This window comes from Drosophila tropicalis, unplaced genomic scaffold, assembly GCF_018151085.1.
Source record: "Drosophila tropicalis isolate 14030-0801.00 unplaced genomic scaffold, ASM1815108v1 contig_158, whole genome shotgun sequence".
Taxonomy (NCBI): domain Eukaryota; kingdom Metazoa; phylum Arthropoda; class Insecta; order Diptera; family Drosophilidae; genus Drosophila; species Drosophila tropicalis.
The window spans coordinates 13,065,210-13,089,565 of record NW_027172602.1 but is presented as its reverse complement, the minus strand read 5'-3'; the positions used below and the strand labels follow the sequence as shown (position 1 = coordinate 13,089,565).

The following is a 24,356-nucleotide window of genomic DNA, read 5'->3' as shown; positions in this document are numbered from 1 at the left end:
TTGCACGCTGCATCCTGGCATCCCAGCATCCCGTTACATCCTGGAAAAAAAAAACAATGAAAATCTGTACACGCACATTAACTTTTAGCTTCGACTTTGTGATATCCTTCGTGAAAAAATAATTATTTGTGAGACTTCCTTTTAACATTTAGTTGGCGCTGTCGCCATCAATTTAAAAACGTTATCGAATAATTTGAATGTAGGCCAAAAGGTTGCCTTAAATCAATTATAACCTTTCACTAACCTATGTCTACACGGTATCAAAGAGTAAAAAAAGAAGGAAAATAGAAAGAGGGGGAAAGTAGGTGGGAAAACCCCACCAAACGACCCGCGTTTTCAACTCTGCATTAGGAAAAGTTGACGTGACGCTGTGAGCGATTTATTGTTTTTGTGTAGAAAGCGTAAAATGGAACAAATTTTGCACAAACACATGCCTAGGATATGGGAGCGAATGAGATAGAAAGGGAGAGCCATCACACAACGGAGAGAGACGGAGAGGGAGAGAGAGAGAGGGAGAGAGAGAGAGAGTGAACGAGAAAGAGAGACCAAGCTAGCAAGTGCGGTTGCATACTTTTAGGCTGCTGGCCGGGCAAGCTGCCTGCACTTGCCTGGCAGTTAATTGTAATGCTGCAAAAATGCCGTCAAAGTTATGCAAGTGCGAAAATGTCCACGGGCATACGAGCCACTGTGGACCTACTACCCCAATGCCCCAGCCACTTGACAGAGGCCCCAACAGTCCGCAATGCAAACCAACTTAACTCAACCCAATCCCAGTTCAGTTATATACATACATACATACGTTTATATACATTCAACACTCGAGTGTTTGAAAAAACTTGAAAAAACAACACAAAAAATTTCAACGAAATTTCAGAGCTTTAAATTGAAATTAAATTAAACGCACACTTTAATTCAATTTCCTTGCAAAAGTCATGTTACACATTTGAGAACGTCTCTTACAAAAAAAAAAAAAAACGACTAAAGTTAGAGCCAACATCTGGTCAATGTGGATGCCATACTGGAGGAAACACATGAGAACACATAAAGTTGGCAACACTGTTTCTACAAGGTATTTGGAACAATGGAAGTGAAACACTAAAAAATAATTATATTTGACAAGAGTATGCCATGAGAATACAATTACAATTTGGAATGACAGCTCTTCTGAAAAAATTGGTAGTTTGTAGGCTAAAGCAAAGTTTGCCTGATGACAATAACGGGGATACCAATTTTGCGATCCTTTGGGCTTCTTTTCTGCAAACATTTCTTGACTTTCACCCTCATTAAAACATAAAAACCTTTAAATTCTCGAGAGTTTAATCCGAAATACATACATACTCATGTGCATGAGGTCTGTGTGTGTGCGTGAGCGTGAACGTGAGCATGAGCGTGTGTGTGTGTGTGACCATTAGGCTATTTGATAAAACACATTTCAAATAATGTCGTGAATCGCATCAACAGAGTGTAGACAGATAGCACATATCGTTGTGTGTTGCATTTTACTCATAACGAGATTGGCTAATCTGAGTTGCAGCAGACGCAATCCTAGGACATCGGGCTGTCGAATGTCCGGTACCGTCAGCGTTGCAAATTTTTAATATGCCAAGGGATTGCAGCGTATACAGTCCACTAATAATATAAAGATTCTATTCCCATAAAAGTAAACTCGATCCATTTTGTCAAACGTCACGGTCGCTGTTGAAGTTCAAAAGAAAAGTAAATCTTTTGGCTAGAACAAAAAGAAATGCTTATTCTTACCTTTTATCTTTGGAAGAAAATCTTGGTGAAAGTCCATGGGTAGTTAATGTCTATGTGCGAAGTATAAAACCGTAAACCGAAATTCTTCTAAAATTCTATTCCATAATTATGTTTTTATCCTTCACTGTGACAAAATAAATAAAAGGATTAATTTCATTTGGAGTTCTCGAATTTCACACAAAAAAAAAAAGGATATTTACTTATTTATTTTTATCCAAACTATACTTAAAATTTTGATTTTATTTTATTTAATTTTATTTAATTTTATTTTTTTTTTACATTTTTATTCCAAATGTTGTACTCTGTTCAAGCCCTGAACAGAAACTGACTAAACCGTATGGAATGGGTCTAGGGCCTTGAAAAATGGAATGACATTTCGAAGGCAAGGCCTATTAGGATTTGGAAACAAAAAACCAAAAAAATTCAATTTATATTGTACGTAAAAATGAACTTATCACTGTCGAACTTTTGCTACTAATGCCCCATATATGTACATATGTAGATATATATGTAGATATATGTAGATATATGTATGTAGATATATTTGTATTCCACATTCCACATAATTTACAATTCGCGAAAACTTTTTGCCGGAGGAAGGAAATTATTACTTACATCAAAGATTTGCATATAACGCGGCTTAGGCATAGTCATCACAGGAGACGACCCTTCTGCAGGAGAAAAAAAATCATGTGGAGAGCGAGTGAAAGAGAGAGGAGGATGGTTAGGAGAGGGGAGTGAGGGGGGTGAGAAAAAAAGAAAGAATTGTACGCACACGACGTTAAGGCAAAAAGTAAAGTAAAAGAATTCATGAAGGGAAAACTTTTGCCTTCAATGAAATGAAATAAAATTGCATTACAACGGCACACACAAACGACTGTACGTATGTATGTATGTAGGTGTGGCTATAAGTGTGTGTGTGTGCAAAGCGGGAAAACAAAAAAAAAAACAGAAAGAAAAAAAACAGAGAAGAAAACTTTCGCCATGCTCCCATTTCCATTTCATTCTTTTGCCAAGTCAATGAACGCCATTGCCTCCCTCTCTGTCTCTCCCTCTCACTCTCTAGCTATCTATCTCTGTCTGGCACCCACTCGCTCACATACTACATAAATTTGTTTAACCCGCACATGTGTCAAAGTTTTCTCTTCTTTCTTCTTGTTGTTTTTTTTTTTTTTTATTTTTTTTAACCCAATTTCCGCAATTAAGTTTATACACCATTCACCTGGGCAGGGATACAAGCATTAAGGTGGTAACTAAATCCAGGGGCAAACCAGCAAAACCAGAAGTGTGTGTGTGTGTCTGTGTGTGTGTGTTTGTCTAATGAAGGGAATAATGAAAGATGATGGAATTACAGGTGGGATATGAAGATCCACCATGATTGAAGCCGAATCTAGATTTGATAGATGGATGTGGTCGATCTTTTGGCCAACTCACAGGGCTTGGCACTCATGTGTCTGGAGTGGGGGAGGGGGTTGGGCAAAACGGATAATAATAAATAAGAGAACAACTTAACGAAGCTTTTGAGCTTGAGTCAAGATGATGACAAAACAGAGGATTTGGCTTAGGCCAGAATGCAGTAACGACAACAAGATAACAATGTGGATGAGGGATGGGAGGGGCAAAGGAAAACAAAGAACGGTGGAAAACACACACACTGAACCTAAAGAACGAAGCTGCATTAAATCTATGCTTGTTGGTTTTTCATATATATGTATTTGCAAACAAGGACATGCCTAGGATATGTAAGTGTATGTGTGCCAGTGCGGCGCGGCTTTGCGTTAGCAGGAAAGGCAAAAAAAAAAAAAGAAAATAATTCTAACAGCAACTCAAACAAACAAGCAGGCAAACAAACAGGCAAACAAACCGAACAGCCAACATGAAAAGCGGCGCAAGTAGCAACAGAAAAAAATAAAGAAAGGAAACTAATAATATAGGCGAAAAGGAGTAGGAACTTTTCTCCATAGGCACATACGTGCTCTCTTTCACTCTCACACACACACACACCTGCTCACCTATACACATGCATACATATATTCGCGCAACATTTGATGTTTGTGCTGAGCAAACTTTGGCACGAAAACTTGCTTCAAAAGACACCTGAGAGCGTTCCAACCAACTGTTTCATCGACCCCTGTCTGACTGCCTCACTGCCTCATCCTTGCGTGCCTGTGTCGTCCATTCAGATGGGAGGAGGGGTGGGTGGTAGATTCCCAACCAGCTTCCTAAAGATCGATCACGTGTTTGAAAAGCGCTGACAGACGCTCAACGAGATAGAAGAAGCTGGTGCAAGAAGAACAACTAGAAAAGCAGAAAAAAGCACCATTCGCACCAAACTGTCTATACCCTTTATGACTGTCAGAGCATGCCAACTCGTTCAAACCACGAGCAATTGATATATTATTGACTTTACTTTCAACCAACTCCAAATCGAATTGTATATAGTATAACACTTTAAACTCAATTCCATGTATCTTCTCTCTCTTTTAAGGCCTCACTTATATACCCATTAACCCCCAACAGTTGTAGGGTATTAAACATGGAGAGGAAGAAGAAAAAACATCAAGAAAAAGGTTATGGTAAGTCGATGTTTGCATTCATTTCATTCAAATATATATATACATATTTTTTTGTTGGAGAAATTTTTTCATGTCATTTCATACGCGGCCCTTGATTTTACTTACACTCGTTTTTGTGTGTGTGGGGTGGTGTGTCTGTGTGTGTGTGGATGTGTGGGGAGGGTATTTGTATTTTGTTGCCATTCAATCATTTCATGGACAACATGTAGCCCAGAAATTTCAGTGCCACCTGAGCCGAGCTGATTCAAGCCCACCGCCTTCTTCTGCCGCCATCCACGACTTCCAACAATAGACTTGGCGCTCGATTTGATTAGTAAAAGTAGCAGAAAGAATTTGATAAGTGGGCCGATTGGGCGAAAGGTAGTTGGAGAAGGTATGACACTTGGGTGTGGCCATAGCCAAGGTGGTTGGATGTTTCCCCCACCCACCCCTTCTATTTTTTATAAGCATCTTGTCAGTCAGACATGGTAGAGACATGTGTTTGAATGTTAGATGTGTAGCAAGTGTGAGCCACATTAAGTTATGAGGTGGAATTATGAAAAGAGAGAGAGAGAGTTAAGATGAGTTATAGAACTTAAACAAACTTAAACTAATGGGTAAAAGGTGGAAACGCCAGCTAGTTAATCGTTTACGAAATGACCCTTTAAGCGTTTCAGAGTTGACAGGTCTTTGAAAAATGAGAAACTTTCTGTTTTTGAGTTGATGGTGAATAACATTTTGTAATCACTTTGATCGCACAGACACATGTTCGAATCCTTTAACCCTGCTTTTCTTGCGGTTTCCTCCATTCACCGAGCTGGGGATGTGGGGTGTTGAGCTTTTGAGAGTCATTTATTGAACTTTATGGAAAACGAAATCTCTAGCCAGGCGAGAATATTTGATGGCGCATTTCTGAAAGAGGTGAGAGGGAGAGCGAAGGGGAAGAAGTCAATTTTTGGTGCATATTGCGCAATACATATTGCAAAAGCCGTGTGCACTGTAGTTCCTTTTCTGGTTTCCTTCCATCAACATTCTTCTTCCTCTCTCTCTCTCTCTCTCTTTTTCTCTCTTTCTGTTTCACTCACCCATTTCACTTCCTGCCATGGCATAAAGTGTGAAAATGCCAAAATTGTCGTACGCTGCGGTTTTCGAGGGCGACTTTTACCAAAAATTATTGCAATTTTGTGACTTTGCTACGTGCACTTGCCACACAAGCACACCCATACCCTCTCGTTCCTTGTGTGTCTGTGTGTGTGTGTGGATAAGTACATTTTGTGTTTGTCTTAGTTCTTGCCACACACGCACACAGACATTCATAAAGTTGACTTACGCTTAAGTAAACAGAAAAAGTGTAAAATGATTTCATCTGATGATGGTTTTGGCTTTGGTAAATCGCATGCTTCATTGCCTCAGTTATGATTACAACAAAATTACATAAATGTATGTATATAATGAGTGTATGTGTGTGTGTGTGTTTGTGTCTGCGTGTGCCCTCACTTGAATGTGGGTCAGTCAGGGGCAAATAAACTTCAAGCCATTCCCTCCATGTATGTATGTAGTTGCCTACTCCATTTTTTCATACGCATGGCTTTTTAATGATAGACAGGATAATGAGTGACCGTAGGACATATGCCACAGGTACACTCTTGTGTGTGTACCTTTATACTCTACATACAATGCGAACTGTCAACAAAAGTCGTTCGAATGTACGCACATAATCAATTTCAATTTGTCTGTGAGAGAAAAGACAGGTCGACAGGCTTACACCATGCTACAAAACCAAGAATCAAACGAAAAGAGTAAAGCCCCAATAACTTGCCTCATTAAACTGTTTACTAAATATTGATTAATGGACCTGATTGAGTGTTTAGTTTTAAATTTTGAGTTAGGCCCATAATTAACTTGAAACTAACACAGAAAACCAATCTCTTACACCACTTGAAATGACATAACTTTTTGTTACACTGTGTTATATGCAAGATTAAATCAATATTAAACAAAAACTACTTGAAATATTAGCGCATAGGGAAAACATAAACAAAAACATAATGAGAAATTTCCTTCCTCTACATTCTCCCTAATCTCTAAAAGTAACTGACTGGCACATGCACTCAAAACACCTTCTGGGTACGTTACTTGAAATCAGTTTGCATTATCTGTCTAATTCGATGGAACCTTCTTTTTTTGTATACTTCTAAATCTAGGCTATGCCTACATTTTGTGCCTCCCACCATCCATCCCTTTGTGCTTTCTATCTTCTCTGTGCTCTCTTTGGTTTTCAGCTTTTGGCAAGGCATTATCCTTAATCCCTGTCAAATCCACCTCAAACACACACAATCAATGTGTGTGTGTGTGTGTCCGCTGGTGCCTAGGATCAAGGGCTTTAAGCCACAGTCGTCGAGCTTGGTGATTAGCTGAAGCAAAAAACAAAAATAGAAGTGTTCTACAGGCGGGATGACTTTTACAATACCCTGCAAAGACATGATACTAATTCAGCGAAATATTCTGGAATTAAAAGCTAAAATGATAACCAATGAAAGGGCTACTTGATGATTCAAAGTAATAATTTTCATATTGAGACAGCATTCAATTCGTATTGTTATGATTCCTATATACTTTCTTAGGGCAGGAACTGCAGGGTACCGTGGAACGAAAAAAAATATTGTTAGAAGAGGCAAATAGCTTAAAGAAAAGAAATGCGAAAAATGGCAATTTTCACACGTTTCACGTGAGCAAACACGTGGAATACCGCCGCTTGGCCCAAAAGTATGCAACGCTTTAGATAAGATCCTACTTGTTGAAGCGGTCCCACACACACACACACACACATATACCACAGAGACAAGTTGAGGGCGTGCTAAAAACTTTTCATAATTGACGACATGCAAAAATGTCTAGGCCAAGAGCAAGGAAGGGATCCTAGTTTTGCCCCTCCTGCCGCTCCTGCTCTTACTAGTTCCTCCCTCTATCCGGCTGGCTGTGGATGATGAAGTACAAATATTTTACGTCATTAATTAGCGCAAGCAAGTGCGCTCAAAACTATTACGTAATGCGATAATACGAAGAGTAGCAGCAGGAGCAGGAGCCGCAGCAGGAGCAGGAGCAACAGCAGCAAGCGAAGTGAAAGAACTATTATGTGCGAAATTTTTTTAATGACGCCGAAAACAAAGCAATAGAATCAAGACAAAAACGGGAAACCCGACAACCCATTTTTTTAAGCTCTTTTCATTTTTTGTTTTGCCCCCCTTTTATTTGGTTTGTTTTGAGGCTAATAATTAAATTATTTTCTTGCAAATTTTCTTCTCAGACACATTAGATAAGTTATTATTATAGAGGATAGGTGGCTCCCTTTCTACCATTATGGTCCCCTCTTCTCTTCTCCTCCTTCCATCAGCCCCTTGGCATGTAATGAGAATTTAAATTTGCAATAAAGTGATCCAAGATCCAGGGGCTGAGGAGAGGGAAAGGGAGTGGGAGAGAAGCAAGCAAACAAGCAAAATAAATGTTTAGCGAGCATGTGGGAATAGGTGAGAGCTTTTTAGCTGGGAGTGGGGAAGGGGTGGCAACCCAGACAGTGAAAGTGTTGCCAACTACACGACAAGTGTGTGTCTCTCTCTCTCTATCTTTGTGTGTGTAGGTGTGTGTCTGTGTGTAAGTAAGTGTGTGTGCGTGCGTGCGTTAATAAAATGTAATTTTGAAGCGCATTAAAGGCGAATTTTGTGCAGAGTCAGAGACACAGAGAGACACTGCTGCTGCTGGTATACCTATACATACAAATGTATGTAACTATACTACACACAAATACAACATGCATACATATGTATATATGTTATGTCTGCGTATTGTAACTGAAGTAGGATTAAAATATATGTAAGCATATACACAGCATCGGTGGCAAAAAATCTCATGTTCCTAAACTTGAAAACCAAAAGCAAGAGCTCAAAAGTGAACTTTCACTTTTGAATATATATGTAAGGATGTGGATGAAAAATTTAGGTGGTAATTCTCCAAATTTGCTAAGTCATTTAATACTTTAACGATTTGTTTGTTGGCTTGAAAGATTTTCAATGCAACCGAAACGATCCTAATAAATAACAATCGCCTCATAGGGTCTGAAAACTATAATCTAAGCAAGATATGGAAAAATGTCGTTTAATAAATATTTTCCAAAAAATGTTGTATATTGGGGTGATAGTCACTTAAGGCTCATACTATTAGAGGGCCATTAACTTTTGACAAAGCAGAAATTGAGGCGAAAATTTCTGGTGAAATTGTTAGGTGGAATCTAACACCCACATAAACAGCGAGACATAACTACGGTAAGCACACCAAGCTGGCATGCTGGCTCACTGGTTGACAGAGACACACACACATACACACACACACACATACACTCATATAAATGCTTATTAGCATTAGCAGCGCATTATGAGCATTCATACAAATACACAAATACCGCATGCCTCTCATGCCTCGGTTTGCCTAGTGTCCTGGCGCCGTGTCAGATGTCTTTGCAAAATCTCACGTATACACAAACACTCGCAGACTAGCACACACGCACACATACAGTGACATGGCTGCACATTAATGCACACAGACTGAGAAGGTAGGAACAGTTCCAGTCAAGTTGGTTGGTGCTGGCTTGTATTTCACTTTGACCTGGCATTTGGCATCCTTTGCATCTGCATCTCCCTTTTGTTATTGGGTTTATTGGCATTAGCTCTATGGAACCCTCTGTGGGTGTTAAGGGCGGGTGGGGTAAGGGCTTTAGGTGTCAGTTGGGTGCGTAGATAGGCGTGGGCGGGGAATATATCCCTTTCTGATTTTACATAAAAGAGAGTTATGTAGCCACAATTACAGCAAAAAGGTGTATGTTCTTGTTGCTAATCAGTTGCTGTTGCTGCTTTGGCTTTGACTTCTGTGCTATCTGTACTTAATTCACAATTGTGTTGCCTACTTTTGTGCTGTAACCGTTAATTGCCTGCCTGTTGTCATGGCAGATTAATTAAACTGGCCTAATTGAAACTTTCATATGTCATTTGGCTAATTATTCTGTTTGTTTTTTCTCTCACCCTTTTGGGTTATTTACCCGTTTTAATCTATGAGTTTAAAACTTTAAAACAAATGCTTTCCATTAACCGGAAATGATGTTTTTCAGCTGCCTTTTTTCTCACACTCCCAGCAGCAGCAGCTGCTTCAGACTCGCTTCACCATCGATAACAATAGGCGGAAGCCTTATTAGGAGTGCTCCTTTATTTAAATGCCACATGAAAGTCTCTCTGTTTTTCCCAGTATGTATGTGAGTGTGTGTGTGTGTGCTTGTGACGCCTTTTGTAGTCATCACAGTGGCTCCATTGTTTTATTTGTTCAGCTCCTCTTAGACTCTGGCACCCAGTCTCAGTCTCAATCTCAATCCTAGTCTCAACTATGAAACTGAAACGCTGCAAAAAAGTAAAGAGAGGTGGGTGAAAGAACAAAAAAAAAAAAACAAAAATGTCAGCCAACTCTTTTGTTGTTGCCTTTTTTGTCATTGAGTCCACCACAACTCATCTTGTAAGCCATTTGCTGCTGCTGCCGCTGCTGCTATCAGTTGGAACTTTTCATTACACGACGAACGACCAAAACGGCCAAAACCAACTGTCAGTTGCCAGTTTTGCACCAGCCAACCACAAAGAAAGCGCTTCGCTAGTTTGTGTGTGTGTGTGTGTGTGTGTGTGAAAGAGTATGTGTTTTAATCAAACGTCCAGAAATAGCAAAACATGTCAACGCCTTTCATCTTAATGAGACATATCAAGGTGGAATTAATGAAGAGAAGAAGTATGTGTAATTTAACGGTTTACCACATACTGTTTTAGATGTTTCCTAATCCTCTATCCTCCAATCAGAACTTCTATTGTAATATCTAATATCTATTGGTTAAAATTTTTGATGTTTACAAGCGCTCTTGAGGTATATTTAATGTTCAACTTAATTTAAGCTGCTCTCGAAAATCTGATCAATCGATTGTCAGGCCTTCTTTTTTGTTGTTGAGTCTCAATTCTATTTCTTGTTGCACTCAAACAAATTGCCATCTTGAAATCTGATTTTCTTTTACCATTTCATTTCGTTTGTTTTAAGTAAGATAAAGACTTGAACGTGCTCACTTTAAACGCTAAATTAAAGGCACATAGTATAAGGAGTGAAGAAGGAGAAGTTGATGATGGTTGAAGGCATACACTCGAAGAACTTGAAGGCGAGAAGCACGAGATGAGGGAGGGATAGAGGGGGGATTGAGCGCATCAACTCAACCGGCTAAGAAATTGATGGGCAACCGAGACGAGAGACAGGACATCAACTAATTGAAATTGCGCGCCAATTTTGTGGCTAGTTGGAGGGAAAGTCGCCTAGTATGCCAAAATGCCACCATACGTCCGTTCATTGTCCGTCCGTGGAGCAAAGCAAACGACTCGCACGAGCAACCGACCTAATCGACATCGTCGTGAAGTCGTACTTAATCGGCAACTTGCATTCCTCGTATCCTAATGGGTCATGCGCAGAGATACCCGACAAAATTCTGCAATGGACAGGACACGGTAGAAGGATGAAACAGCTGTGTACGTAGCTATAGCACTAGCTCGTGCGTTGTCGTGGGTCGTGCGTTGTCGTTTCTTCGTGTCCTGTCTGTGTGCGCGTGTGTGTGTGTGTGTGTGTCTGTCTTAAATTTGCTAGCCAAAACATCCGCGAATGCAGTCAGTGTCGGTATTTGCAGCGGGCAACGTGTCCTATGCGCTCAATTCCGCCCGTATTTTTCGTTATTGTACGTCTCATAGACGATATTAGTCGTCATTGTCGTCGTCGTCATCGTTGTCGTCGTCCTTTCTCACTGATCAGAGTCCTTCAGTGTAAGCATCAGAGTCAGAGTCGGAGTCGGGAATCACCAGTTTTGACCCAATGAGCCGTTGCCGTTGCCGCCGCCGGTCTAATAATATTGATACCCGCCTAACAACGTGAAACTTTGTTTGTTTTCACTTTATTTTCTATTTACGGGTTCGTTTTGGCCCACCAATAAGTCCTCCCCCCACCAAACAGCCCCCCCCGCCGTTCCTTTTTGGATATATTCTTGTTGATTTCTCTGTTGTTGTTGTTATTCTTTTCTATTTTTTTTTGGTTGTTTTTTATTTTTTTTTGTGGATTGCCGCGTGTTGCTGTCTGTTGTTGTTGTTGTGGAGAAAAATTTTTCGCGCGCGTTTTTTGTTCTTAAAAGAGAGTAAAATCAATTTTTTGTTGTTTTTGGTCTTGGCAATCAAATCAAATCAAAAGTGAGTTGAGTGAAAAGTGTTTAGAAGACCCACCACAAAAAAAAAAAAAAAAGAATGGGCTCGTCGGAAATTCATTGAGAAAGTTCATTGAGCAAAAAATTGTTGCAACCCAAAACAAATTCAGAAGAAACGAAAATATCTCAATAAGATTGGCTTAAATAGAAGACATATTGACTTGACACATATTTGCAAATTGCATTAGTGTGTGAGCCGTGAATAGAGAGGTAAGATTAAGAGAAGATCTCTCATAAGATTAAATCAAATTTTGTTCTATATACCTAACATTAAGCTTTCAGAAAGGCTCAGATTAAGTGAAAGTATTGAAGTTGAAGTTTAAAATTGATAGTCGATACCATTAGAATCGAAATATCGACATCGAAATATGGACAATCGAAGAACCACGTCGATAAACTGTAATCGATGTTCATTTATCGATAACAAACATCATGTTGACATTGAAAATTTGAATCGAAATCAAAACGGACGCTTAAATGTTCACATTTTAAGCATTTGAAAAAAGAAACACTTTCAAACGGGATCCCTTTGTCATCGATTATTGCTGCACTCGCACTCTAATTCGCATGATTCAAGATCATATTCAAAACCTCAATATCCTTAATGTCTAATTGACCCCTTCTGTATGCCTTGGCATTTGTTGTCGATATATTTTGTCCATCGAAAGATTCAGTCTCACTGGATGAGCAGTATATTTGATTTTTAAGTACAGCCGTGACAAAAAGTGCTTAATTGTGGTTAAGCTAGTAAATGATTCTGATTTATTTCAATTCAATATTCATCTAGCTATCTCTATCTCTCTCCTTTACCTTCTCTATGTGTGTTTGTGTGTCACTCCATTCCACATACATACATACATACATATGTGTGCCTCACACAATTTACTCTCCCTTTCTGCAATGCAATTTACAGTCTATCAAAAATGCCGTTTAATTTACATATTTTGTCCATCTTCGAACATTATTTTACCCAAGGGACTAATTCGATTTTACAAAAATCGCAAAAATCCTTTTTCAGTTCCAACGCAAAACTTATACATACATATGTACATATATATGTATGTATGTATGTATATATGCATATATATGTATGTAAGTATATTTTATATATGTCGGTTTATTTGTATAAGCATATATATTAAGGTCAAGCCGGAAGAACAAGAACAACAATTTACATTTTACATGATATAAATTTATGCATTGTGCATTTTGGTCAACGAACATTGATAAACAGCACATACAAAAGGGTGACGAGGAGGGGCGTGGTTGCCTTATTGGAACTAGGAGGCGGAGTGGTTGGTTTGGGTTATTGGTTGCATTTTATATTTTAATTAAATTAAAATGTGTTTATTTATGCACTTAAGTTGCAAATACAACAACAATAACAACAACAACAACAAATAACTAAAACAAGAGTAATAACAAAAATTTCAAAATAAATAATACATTCTATAATAAACAACATTTCAGTATGGCAACAGCGGCCAATGGGCGCCATGAAGGTTTCGTTTGGTTGGGATGGAATGGGCTAATGATAATAATAGCACTTATTATGCTTACATCCAGCTGGTTACACATTTGAATTATTTAGTTTAACTCTTATCAACAGAAGCGGTTTATTGGGTCAAGCTAGATATAGAAATTTTGTTTGGTTTTGTGTTGGGAATCCTCCGAAAATACCGAATTGTTCAAAGTGAGATGAGATTAGATTTTAGATATCATTTAATGCAAACTCTTTCTAGATCCTAAAGGATACAATGCTTAAAAGCATTGATTTTTTTGGGCCATAAAGTAAGTAAATTCGCTCCTGATTAATGCAAATGTATTTGAATGCAATATGCTTGGTTGGATTTGGCAAAAAGGATTGAAAATGACATTGGGTTTTTGGGTTTTGAATCAACAAATATATCTACACACATACACACATACAAATGTATGTGAATTCACCAATTGTTTGTCAATAATTCAAGTTAAGCGAAATTAAAAACCAACAAAAAGGAAAGATAAAAAGGAAGTTTTATTCAAAATTGTTAAAACCATTCAAGTGAATGGTTGAAATGATTCAAATACCTATACGATATTTAGCACTTTGTTGATAATCTCTCAATTAGCATGCAATTCAAGCAATTCCAAAGCAATTGCTTCAGTTCGCTCCATTCGGTATCTCTCTCTCTCTCTCTCTGTCTCTTTCTCGCGCTCTTTCTCTCTTGCTCGTTTGTTTTTGCATCATTTGCGTTCTCCTCCCTATTGCTTTCTCTTTCGTTATAGTCTTTGTAGTCGGTATTTTTGGTTATTTCTGAAATGCAAAATGTTTGCAAAATGAAAATAAAATATTTATGTCATCTGTTTGCTTACTAGGTAAGAAGAGTAAAAGAGAGAGAGAGAGAGAGAGAGTATAAAAGGAGAGATATACCAAACACAACAATTCATTCATATATCGATATATATTTACTTATGTGTGTGTGTGTGTGTTTCTCTGTGTATGCATGCGTCGCAAATCCCTTTTGATTATTCCTGTGCAAATTTTGTTTTTTGCTTTTCCAAAAATAGAGCAAACAAATAAGCAAAAAAAAATATTCTATATCCAATATACCGATATTTATATACCCTACATGATCGTCTTCTCCTAAACACTCAGTTCTAAATGCTCAAAAAAGTAAAAACTACGAATTAGTTTGCAACTTGAAGGAATTCCAAAGGACAAGGGACTCTTTCTTCTTATTCTTCAATTATTTACCAAAATATTAAGATATCAAAATCATGGAATCAAATCGAATATCCGTGCCAACATACATACATAAGAAATGAGTCTAAACTGAGAGTTTTTTCTTTGGTCCTCTAAGGATCTTTTATTGAAATTGAATTCAAATTAAAATGTAATAATTGAATTAAAAAATTTCTTTGAATATTTCCCTATAAATGTTGCAAACACTTAATTGCATCTAATATATCCTGTTGATTCTGGACAAGGGTATGAGTTCGAAGAAAAAAGAACACACACACACAAAAACTCTAAAATGCAAGTCATAAAAGGAATTTTTTCGTAAACGGCAACAACAAAGGCTGCAAGAGCAACAATAACTAGGCATCAAGGAAAACCAGGAAAAGCATAACTAAATAATGCAAAAAGCACATACACACACACACACACACACACACACACACAGTCATAAAAACACACACACTAACAAACACGGACATGGACATGGAAAATGGCAAAGGAAACAGGATCGTGTGTCACTCGAAGCTGTTGCAATTGAAGGTGCTGTCGGTTGTTGTCGTTGTTGTTGGTTGCCGTTTACCCATTGCGGCAATTGTTGTCGTCGTTTTTGTTGTTGCTGCTGGTCGAGCTTAGCTCTTTTTTGTAGTAAGTTTGCCTTTCTACTTCAACACCCAAACCTCTCTCACCACTCTCTTCATCCCAAGTCCCTCCGTTTACCATTTCTGTGGGTTTTTGGCACTAGATGGGCAAGAAAAAAAAACTATTTTTGCAATATACTGCCTGAATGCACCTGCCATGGTCTTCCCTTTCTCTTTTTTTTTTTTGCAATGTGCTTGCCGCAATCTCATTTGATCGCTCACCTTAATCCAATATTACTTTTGGGTGAAAGTTGCAAAACAGAAATGATGAGAATATACAATGCATGGCACATAAAAACAATTTGAAGTTGAATTGCAATTCCAATTAGCTAGCAGAACATAATACACATGCCATTTCTGTGCGTGTGTGTGTGTGCTTGGGTGTGTATGGTTTTCGGTTCTTGTCAAGTGAAAGGCTAACTACGAACGAAAATATCGAATTTTCAATTTCCAATTAATATTACTCATACGACATGTCGACTGGCAGAATGTAGGGTCTTATGATAAAGATGCATGACATTTCGGTTGTCTTACCTTGAAGTGCAGCAGTAACAAGAAAGAATAAAATTTTTGCACAAATCGTTTTATTTGGCTACTTACATCATGTATTCAGTATATTTGCAAACCATTTCATGAAAAACTAATGCACTGTGGGCTCATACTGTCTTCCTTCCTCCTAATAGTATTATATGTATGGAATGTTTAATGTTCTTTTATGCTTTTGTTGCTTGGCAATAATATTACTCATACCACATGTTGACTAGTTGAATGGATGTTGAGTTTATCAGCAGAACAGGTAAAATTATAAGTAGTTAGAACAATTTATTTATTTTTTATAAATTGATCTACTTATCCAAAGTGATAAAAAGGACATAACCATCTTGATTTTTCTCTCTTCTGTGTAATGTATCTTATATCAACTTGATAGTTAGGGTATACAAAGTTCTGCATGGCTAAAGTTGGCCAAACTTGTTTATGCTGTTTGCAACATTCTTTTACTTTATCTCTCTCTCTCTATCTCCCTTAATCTCTATCTTATAGCTCTATCTTTGTCATGAATGTATGTACATTGATTTCTTATTTTTGCAATTGGCTTGACTTGTTCGATTTCTATAAAAATTCTTTATTCCTGTTTTATTTTTCTTACTTCTAAGAGTGTGTATGTGAGTGTGTGTGTGTGTGTGTGTTTCTTGCCTTTTATTTTGCTTGCTTATAAAATGTAATTCGAGTTTTGGCCTTTAGCCACAATTGAACATTTTGCAGTGGAAATTTACATACATGCCAACCGGAAAAATGGTAAATAAAATTAAGGATATTTGCACAAATACATACAAACGTACATTGATGTATGTGTGTTAAAACGAAAGTAAGTTAGAGCAACGAACCATAAGAAAGATTGACGTCTGAGATGGAAAGGGGCGGTGATTTTTAAAGATACTTTTCCTTAGCATAAGCAAAGTAGTTATCAACTGGTTAACTCTCTGAACAAACTATTAGTCCTTAAATCAATTAATATAACAGAAACCATTTATAATCCCCAATCATTTCCTTCCTTTTGCTCTAGTGCCTTGAGTTATCACGTAGCAGTGTCAACTGTCTGTCCAGCGTCTGGGTAATTCGCTCATTTGTTAACTCAATTATCGGCGTAATTACAATCACCTCACCGACTCGACCATAGTCTCAAATTGAATTTAATATTAATTAACTAATTTATACGCTTGCTACCTGAAACTTTTAATTAACTTGCGCCTAACGGTTGAAAATGAAACACGCTGATGAGTGAGCTCTACTTGGGTTCGGGTTGGGTGGACGGTTGCTGCTCTTGCTCTTGGAGAGGTGCTCAACTGGAATTTCATTTGATTTGGGTGACATTTGAGGCAATCCCACCCCACCCCATTCCCCCCGCTACTCTTTTAAATGTCCCATACAGTCTTTGGTCTCCATTCTCCATTCAATGCCCCCCGCTCCCAATTGCTTCATCTGTTTTCTGTTCTTCTCAGCTTTCAGCAGGATACACTTGAAAGTCGTACACGTGCCATTCGCCTGCCAGCCGCCTGGCCACCAAGGAATATTTGCCTCTCTCTCACACTCTCACACTCTCTCTCTCTCTCTCTTGGTCTCCCGCTTTGCCCCTATATAAACATACATATATATATATATATATATATTCGATGTGCAACGTGTTTTTCCGGTTTAATACCTTTCTCAGCTGAAAAACACTAACTGTACAACACCAACAAAGACAGTAAAAATGAAAACAGAAACAGAAATAGATGAAGCAGGAACAGAGTTAAGAATAAAGAAACACAAAAAAAGAAGAACCAACTACAAAAAAAAAAAAACATCACGAGTAAAAAAAAAAAAGAAAAGAAATATCAAAACTAAGTCTTTGTATACTGAGAAAAATTTGAGTTTTTATTCTCGTCGGCAGCTTTTTTTACCCATTTCCAGTTGAAGGAAAGGAAAGGAAAGCCTAAAAGTATGCACACAATTATTTAACATGTCCACCATCAATAGGATGTGAATCCTCTACTGTTACTTGGCAGACATTATTATAATTAACAAACATTATCCATTCCAAAACAGAAACAATAATGATCATATTCGTATTGCTCCATTCTGTTCTCGCAGGATGAAAGGTCCTCGGTTTCAAAGAGTATAAAATAGGCACATTTTATGCTATTTCTAAGTCGACACATCCAATCATGTCAATATAAATCACCCCTTTTTTCCGCTGGGTTGCGAAACCTTTCCGTTCAAACGAAAACCACAGATTGTCAAAAAATTGTTCACTGCCAATTTGCATATGAACAATTTATCTAGAAAATTGCAGCAATTTGTTTGACAGTGTATACCTACTACATATGCTGCAGTTAAGCACGCGCTGCCTCATGTTACGAGCGTGACACCGAGCGGTTTCTAGATGCGGCAAACTCCACCAAATCTAGTCGAATTCTCTAACCCAAATTCCAAGGCAAAAAAGAGAACAAACAAATTTCAACACTTTGACATAAAAGAAAGCATTGCTTCTTGTTACCAGAAAGAAGCGACTGTTCATTTTCATATTGATATCGGCAATATGGACAGACCTATCGATATAGTTAGATCTATCTCTCTTTCTCTGTATCACTTTTTCTCGCTTTCAGTCTGTCTATTTGTGTTTGTGCTTCTGGCTTTTGTTGGTTGTTTTGTTAGGCATGGCCCATAGCCACGCCCACACCTTTTTCATTCTTTTTCTTTTGGTTCTTTAACCGCCATCTCCCACAATGTTTGCACAACTTGTTCCTTTTGCTCACTTCTTCTTCTTTTACGCCATGACAGGACTCTGGTTTTGGCTTTGAATTTAGCTTTGCCTTTGCTCTGTTTTTCTTACTTGGCCGTGTCGATTTTCTTTATTTTTCTTTTACGCTTTGTGAACAACATTTTCGTTGTTTTTTCCCCCCTTTTCTTTGATTGTTGTTACTGTTGTTTATTCTCTGTTCGGCTCAGTGTGTCAGTGTGTTAAAGTTACCTTTTGTTGTTATGGTTGCATTGATATTGCCATGAAGGGCTTTACCTTAACCCACTGCCGCCCCCTACTGGCCCAAGAAGAAGATTTTCATGCAATTATGGAAACCTATTGAAACAGATATCCCTGTGAATAAAGTCGTAAACGAAACCGAAATCGGCAAGTAAAATAAAATATCAATCAACTGAATAAAGAAATGCCTTGAAACTCATCGAGATATTAGAAAGTGAAAAACGATCTCTTCATTTGCATATCTGGCAGAAATAAATCTCAAATGCAATTAGCTTAATTCAGGTATCTGTTCAAGAAGAATACTTTCCCTATAAATAGGTCACTCTTATTAAAGGGTTCTTCAGGGTAATGAGTAATGCCCTAACCCTTCTATTTCAGAATGGTTTTACCTAATTACCTTTTTTAAGGCAAGCAAGTAAGTAGTCTCTCAATTTTCAAGCAGAGTAGACCTAAAACATAGTAAGGGTATACCCAATTTGTTGTATGGCTGAAAGAAAACATTTTGTTTTGCTTCTTTTATTCAACTTCACCTGAAATCGCGTGCACGAACATTTGCTAAATTTTTCGCTTTTTGTACTTGGTTTTTATTTTTATTTTTGTTGTGTGTGTGTTTTTTTTTGTTATTTCCGATTGCGTTTATGTTTTACTTAAATTCCCTTTAACCGACCTCAAAATCCGTTTCAACATCCCATTGCAACCACCGCTGCCGCCTTTATGTTGTGTGTCCTGGGGCAACTTTTACGCAACGCCCACTTTTTTTTTTTTTTTGCGAATGAATTTTATGCTGTTGCTGTTTTTTTTTTTTTTCGTTAGGGTTTTCCGTGTGTTACCGTTGCGGGGATTTTCATTATTTTTATTTGCACTATCACGTAGCACAGCAAATGAAGTCGTAAAACGTTTTGATCCCTCTTCGCCTTCGACCGACCATCCAACTTTACATTACCATGCCATCGAACCGCCCACTTTGAGTGGGCGTAACTGAAGTGTGTTCAATAGATTTCTCCTTTCCTTTATTTTTATATTTTTGGAACACAAATTGTTAAAGTTATATATTGTAATTACGAGCGCTGAATTGGTCTTGGGTTTCGGTTTGATTAAGATGCGGCACATTTAAATTATGCACAAACTGATGTAGGTAACTGGCACGACAGTGAGTGGGATGGGATGGGATGGGCTGGGATGGGTGGTGGAGGCGGTAGGATGCGGATACGGATGCCGACACGGACGCGTCGCCTAAGTGGTTTCTCATTTAGCTGCGACCCATAAATCAAGCATTAAAGTAAATAAACCAAACAAACAAAACAAATGAAAGAGAGAAAAACAAAGCGAAAGAGCGAAATGAGAATGAAAAACGTGTCCAACAAGAAGTGCGAAAAAACAACAACAACAACGAAAGCTAAAGCAATAACAAAATGCCATACCGGAAGTCGAATGTTTGTTTGTTTTTTTTTTTTTTTTGTATAGTAACGAAATTCAATTACTCTTACAAATGATTTAACTTCAAATATTCAGATCTTTCTTAAGCATGAGTCACTTGTGGAATCAAAGCTATATACAGAGATAGAATCAGTCAATACTTCAATTTCTTTAACAAGGTCTAAGATCCTCATAGTCAACTCCGAAAACTGAGAGAATTCCATCAAATCTTTTCTGCCCACTTCATTTGTCAAACTTCCCATCGTATTCTATGGATACGTTATGCCAAGAGAAAGTGTGTGCGCAAAAGGTAACACTTAAGCAGCCAATGACTAAAGGGAAAAGCCAAAGGAAGCGGAAACATAAGAAAAAGCGAAAGCCATGACAGAAAGAGTGAGGAGTAAAACCGAAACCAAAGCAACAAAAAAAAAAAGAAGTAGAAGAAGCTTTGAAGCTGAAGAAAACTTTTTAACATTTGCTGCTTGAAAATTAATTAAAAATCATATAAATTATTTGACTGTGGAAAGAAAGAAACCGAAGAAAGAAAAAAAGGAAGCCAAGAAGAGTAAAACAGAACAAAAAAACAAGAACAGAAATGCGAAGAACAGTCTGGCTCATTAGCTTGCCCTGTCATTTGTCAAATGCGAATGAATGCCTCAGCCCACTTTAAAGGGGAGGCCCCTCATGCCACACTTTCCTCACCCACAGCAGCCGACAACAGTTAGTTAATAACAGAACATTGCCATTTGTATTTATTTCAGTTCTTCTGTTTTCATTTTTTTTTTTATGTTTCATTGTGAAAATTTAATTTAGAAAATTCCGTTGCCTACTTTGCGGGGGCTTATGATGAAGATTTACAGAACTAATAACAACAATTTTGCATCCTCAACAGATGCTTAAGCCCTTTAGTTTTGAGCCTTTTGTGGTTTATGGCAATTAAATAGCCTTAAATGACACTCACAGACACTCACACACACACACACACACACACTCACACACTCACACACATACAAAGACATGGTATATGTAGGTGAATTTAAGGGCTTAGGCCATGAAATGAGTTAAACTCTCTATATCAATGCGTAGGCTCTTGACCTTTTCGGTCGTTCTCTTTTCTTTTGGCTGCCAGATTAATTTATTTCCATAGATTTGCACAATATGTAAGGCGTCGGGCCTATAAGCCCTTTGAAATGACCTAGGAAAACCATTTCCCTCACCCCTTCCTCTCCCCAACCATGCCGCAGAAAAAAGGTGCATTAACTGCTGTAGCAGAAACCGAAACCGAAACCAAAGCTAATGCTCATGATAATGGCTCAAGAGATGCTAAACATGGGCGTAGACAGTCCTCTCCCTACCTCCATTAAGGGGATTCCATGTGAAATTTCACAACAATTTGTGCTCGCTTTATTACTTATTAGTCGATTAACAATTTTCCAGGAAATTTTTTGGCCTAAGCCTCTGCTCTGGTCTGGTCTGATGTGTGGCCCACATAATTTGAGCATATGATGATAATAATGATGCTGCCAAAACGAGAGCAACATAACAAGACTAACAAGACAAAAAAAAAGAAGCCTTCTCATTGCTATTATCGATGTAAGTAGCAAGCTTAAATCAGGATAAAGACGCCTTTGCAACTCCATTCTTCTACTTCAAATGACTAAGCAGAATTGACTATGTCGAAGTTCTGGTTGTTTATTATTGATTTTGTTGCCATATTTTTTGGTGTGACTTCAAATTAAGCACAACTGAGAGAGAAACAGTGTGAAAGGAAGAAGGCGAAAAAAAACTCTTAAATGGGTCTACTGCTTTTGACTCGATGGCAATGTGTGTCACCGCAATGGCTATTAACAACAGTTTGCGCAAATGATACTGCAATAAAGTATAAAAAGAAAACATTAAGAGAGACAAACACAACAGGATAATAGGGTAACGCTCACACACATATCCCAGAGTGTAACCTAAAGCCAACTAACCAGTTTGGTCAGCCAGTAGAGAGTAGCCAGTGCCAATGTCTTATGCACAGATTTATTATGTGGCCATAAATAAATTACAGGGCAAGTTGCTCTGGGCTTGCCATTTGCCGCACAAAAACGAGGAAAAAAAACAACAAAAAAAAATCCTTACCAAACCAGTTAGCCAGGGGAGTGTGAAAGGGAGTAAAGCTGGCGATTTATATGATAAGGGTTAAAAGGTCCGACGACAGGCGAATGCCATTTATATATGTATTTTCTATGATGCTCCTTATTAAAATGCATGAAAATGTTCAACATATCTTATAATTAGTTGTTCTAAAATTATGAGTAGCTGACAGACAAAAACCAAAATAGAGCAAACGAATCTAATTACTAAACCAAAGGGTAGGTTTAACTTGTTTCAAATAGTTTATGTAAATAAAAATATAATGTTAACTCAGGCTGTGCATGAGTATGTGAACTAGAATTTTAAATACAAAAGCTCAATCCGGAAGGATATTCTCTAAAAGACTAGTACAAAGATTCCCTTTTTGAGTCTAACTTAACTTTCATTTACGTTATATTAGTTGAAAGTCCAAAAGAATATTTAATCATCCCATCACTTGGCCATAAATACCCATTCCATTATTGATTTAGATGCCAAACTTGTTTCGTATACGTATTGTTATTTTTGTCATTTGCCCTGAAAGCTTCTGTCACATTGGATGGAGGCGTAAGAGATTCCGATATTGCCTATAGTTTTCGCATTCAATTTATGTTAACCTCAAAAGAGTCGTCTGCAATAATTGTTCCCCTCGTCTCCCATTCCCTCATTCTCTACCTTTTTCTCTAACCACTACAACTTCGTGCCTAAGGCTTTAAACAAGCAAAAACAACTGCCAAACTTGGATGTAATGTAGCTGGGAGTTGGGTCTTTAATTGAAAGCTGTGCGGTTGAATGAGACAAACACCAAGAGGGGGTTTGTGAGGGAGAGTAAGAGAGAGAGAGAGAGAGAGAGAGAGAGAGGGTGAGAGCTCAACGAAGCGGCAAGTCCAAAATCCGTATCCGTATTCGAAATCCGAATACGAATCCGGCCCCAGTGCGCTTTGAGTGACAGGGGCTATCAGTGCGTTTCGATCACACAGCATCAAGGACCAAGGACCCATGTCATGCCAGATGACTGCGACAAGCAGCACCATTGCCAGCATAGCCAACACCGCTGGCTAGCAACGTCAGCAAACAACAACAACAACAGCAACAAAAGTGCCAAAATAAATAAATTAAATTGTTGAAAAATGTTGCAGGTTGTGTTACCCCATGGCCCTAACAACAAGAACAAGGAACAAGTCGCAAAAGTCGATGAAGGAAAATAAAGAACGAAGAGCGACAACAAAAAAAACATGTCGCATGTTGCATACAAAATGGCAACGAACTTGCCCAAAGTTGATTTCTATTCTCGCACGTGTTCTCCTGTTGCCAAATACAGAGTGCGGAAGGGAAGTTCCTTCTCAAGCTACTTCTCGATTCGTTCAGGCGTGCACTCATTAGGAATATGGATTCAATTATTTTCTCCACAATACATCTACTGAGGTCTATCACTTCCAGCTCAAATTGTGTAATCGACTTTGCATTTCTCTTCTTCGAAGGCGAATGAGAAAACTTTTCATGTGACTAGAATATAAGTGGTAAACTTTACTAAAAAAAATGATGATGGAGTTAGGAACGAGGCGGATTAGAGCCTCGTCGTCTCATGCTTTATTTACTCTTTAAACTCAACGGAAAATTTCACAACAATTCCACAACTAACATTTCAAGAGAAAAGAGAATCATTTGCAAACATTCCAAGACTCAACAAATGGTAATTAGGTTCATGATGATGATGTAGATTTGATGATGTTGATGACAATTTGATGAATTTGATTTGTGTGTAACGCATGCAAATCGCTCATAATTGCATTAGCTTCTTGGCACGTCACTAATTAAGTCAATTTATCATTAACCTGGGCCCATGAAGTTTTTTCCTACCCTCCAACCAGCTAACCAGCCATTCAGCCATCCACTACCACTCCCTCTCCCATTTCCACTCTCAGTCTCATTTCATAGTACATACGTTTGCCCCCCGTCTTCTGTTGGCCCATGGCAAACGTGGCATCGTGGCATCGCGGCATCGTCCCTAATGGCAGCTCGTTAAATTTATTGCGCATACGCCCCCGTGTATGCGATTTGTGTCGTCCACGAGTTGAGCTGCTTTAAATGTTAAATGCGCAAATTACGGCGCACGTGCCAGCGACTGGGACAGAAAGACCCAAGACCTGAGTTCAGAATCGTCCGGAGTCGTCCTTCTGGGTATCAGGTCTTGCTCTTGGTCTTGCTCCCAGTCTCAGTTCCAGTCTGAAACTGACAGCCGTCACACCCACACCCACTTACACAATGGGCGTGCCACAAGCATCTCACCTCTTGCCTTTAGCCTCTATCTGGCTCG

The 24,356-nt window shown here is 38.3% G+C and overlaps 1 protein-coding gene and 1 long non-coding RNA gene across 6 annotated transcripts in view; one reads left to right on the top strand and one right to left on the bottom strand.

The window, feature by feature from the left end:
- Nucleotides 1-24,356, top strand: part of Ten-a (tenascin accessory) — a 250,355-nt gene that overhangs the window by 38,264 nt on the left and 187,735 nt on the right. For 3 of the 5 annotated variants that reach the window (XM_068296015.1, XM_068296023.1, XM_068295989.1), the window contains exons 1-2: nucleotides 11,062-11,194; nucleotides 11,613-11,835. The gene's annotated coding sequence lies outside the window, so the exon portion shown is untranslated. Of the gene's footprint in view, nucleotides 1-4,246; nucleotides 4,335-11,061; nucleotides 11,195-11,612; nucleotides 11,836-24,356 lie in introns of those variants that run through there. The other 2 variants (XM_068295997.1, XM_068296005.1) reach the window with 2 other exon arrangements.
- LOC137587205 (uncharacterized) lies at nucleotides 1,300-2,093 on the bottom strand. The gene is made up of 3 exons (XR_011033890.1): nucleotides 1,959-2,093; nucleotides 1,759-1,882; nucleotides 1,300-1,695 (listed from the first exon to the last, which is right to left on the bottom strand). It is a non-coding gene; the product is annotated as an uncharacterized lncRNA (long non-coding RNA).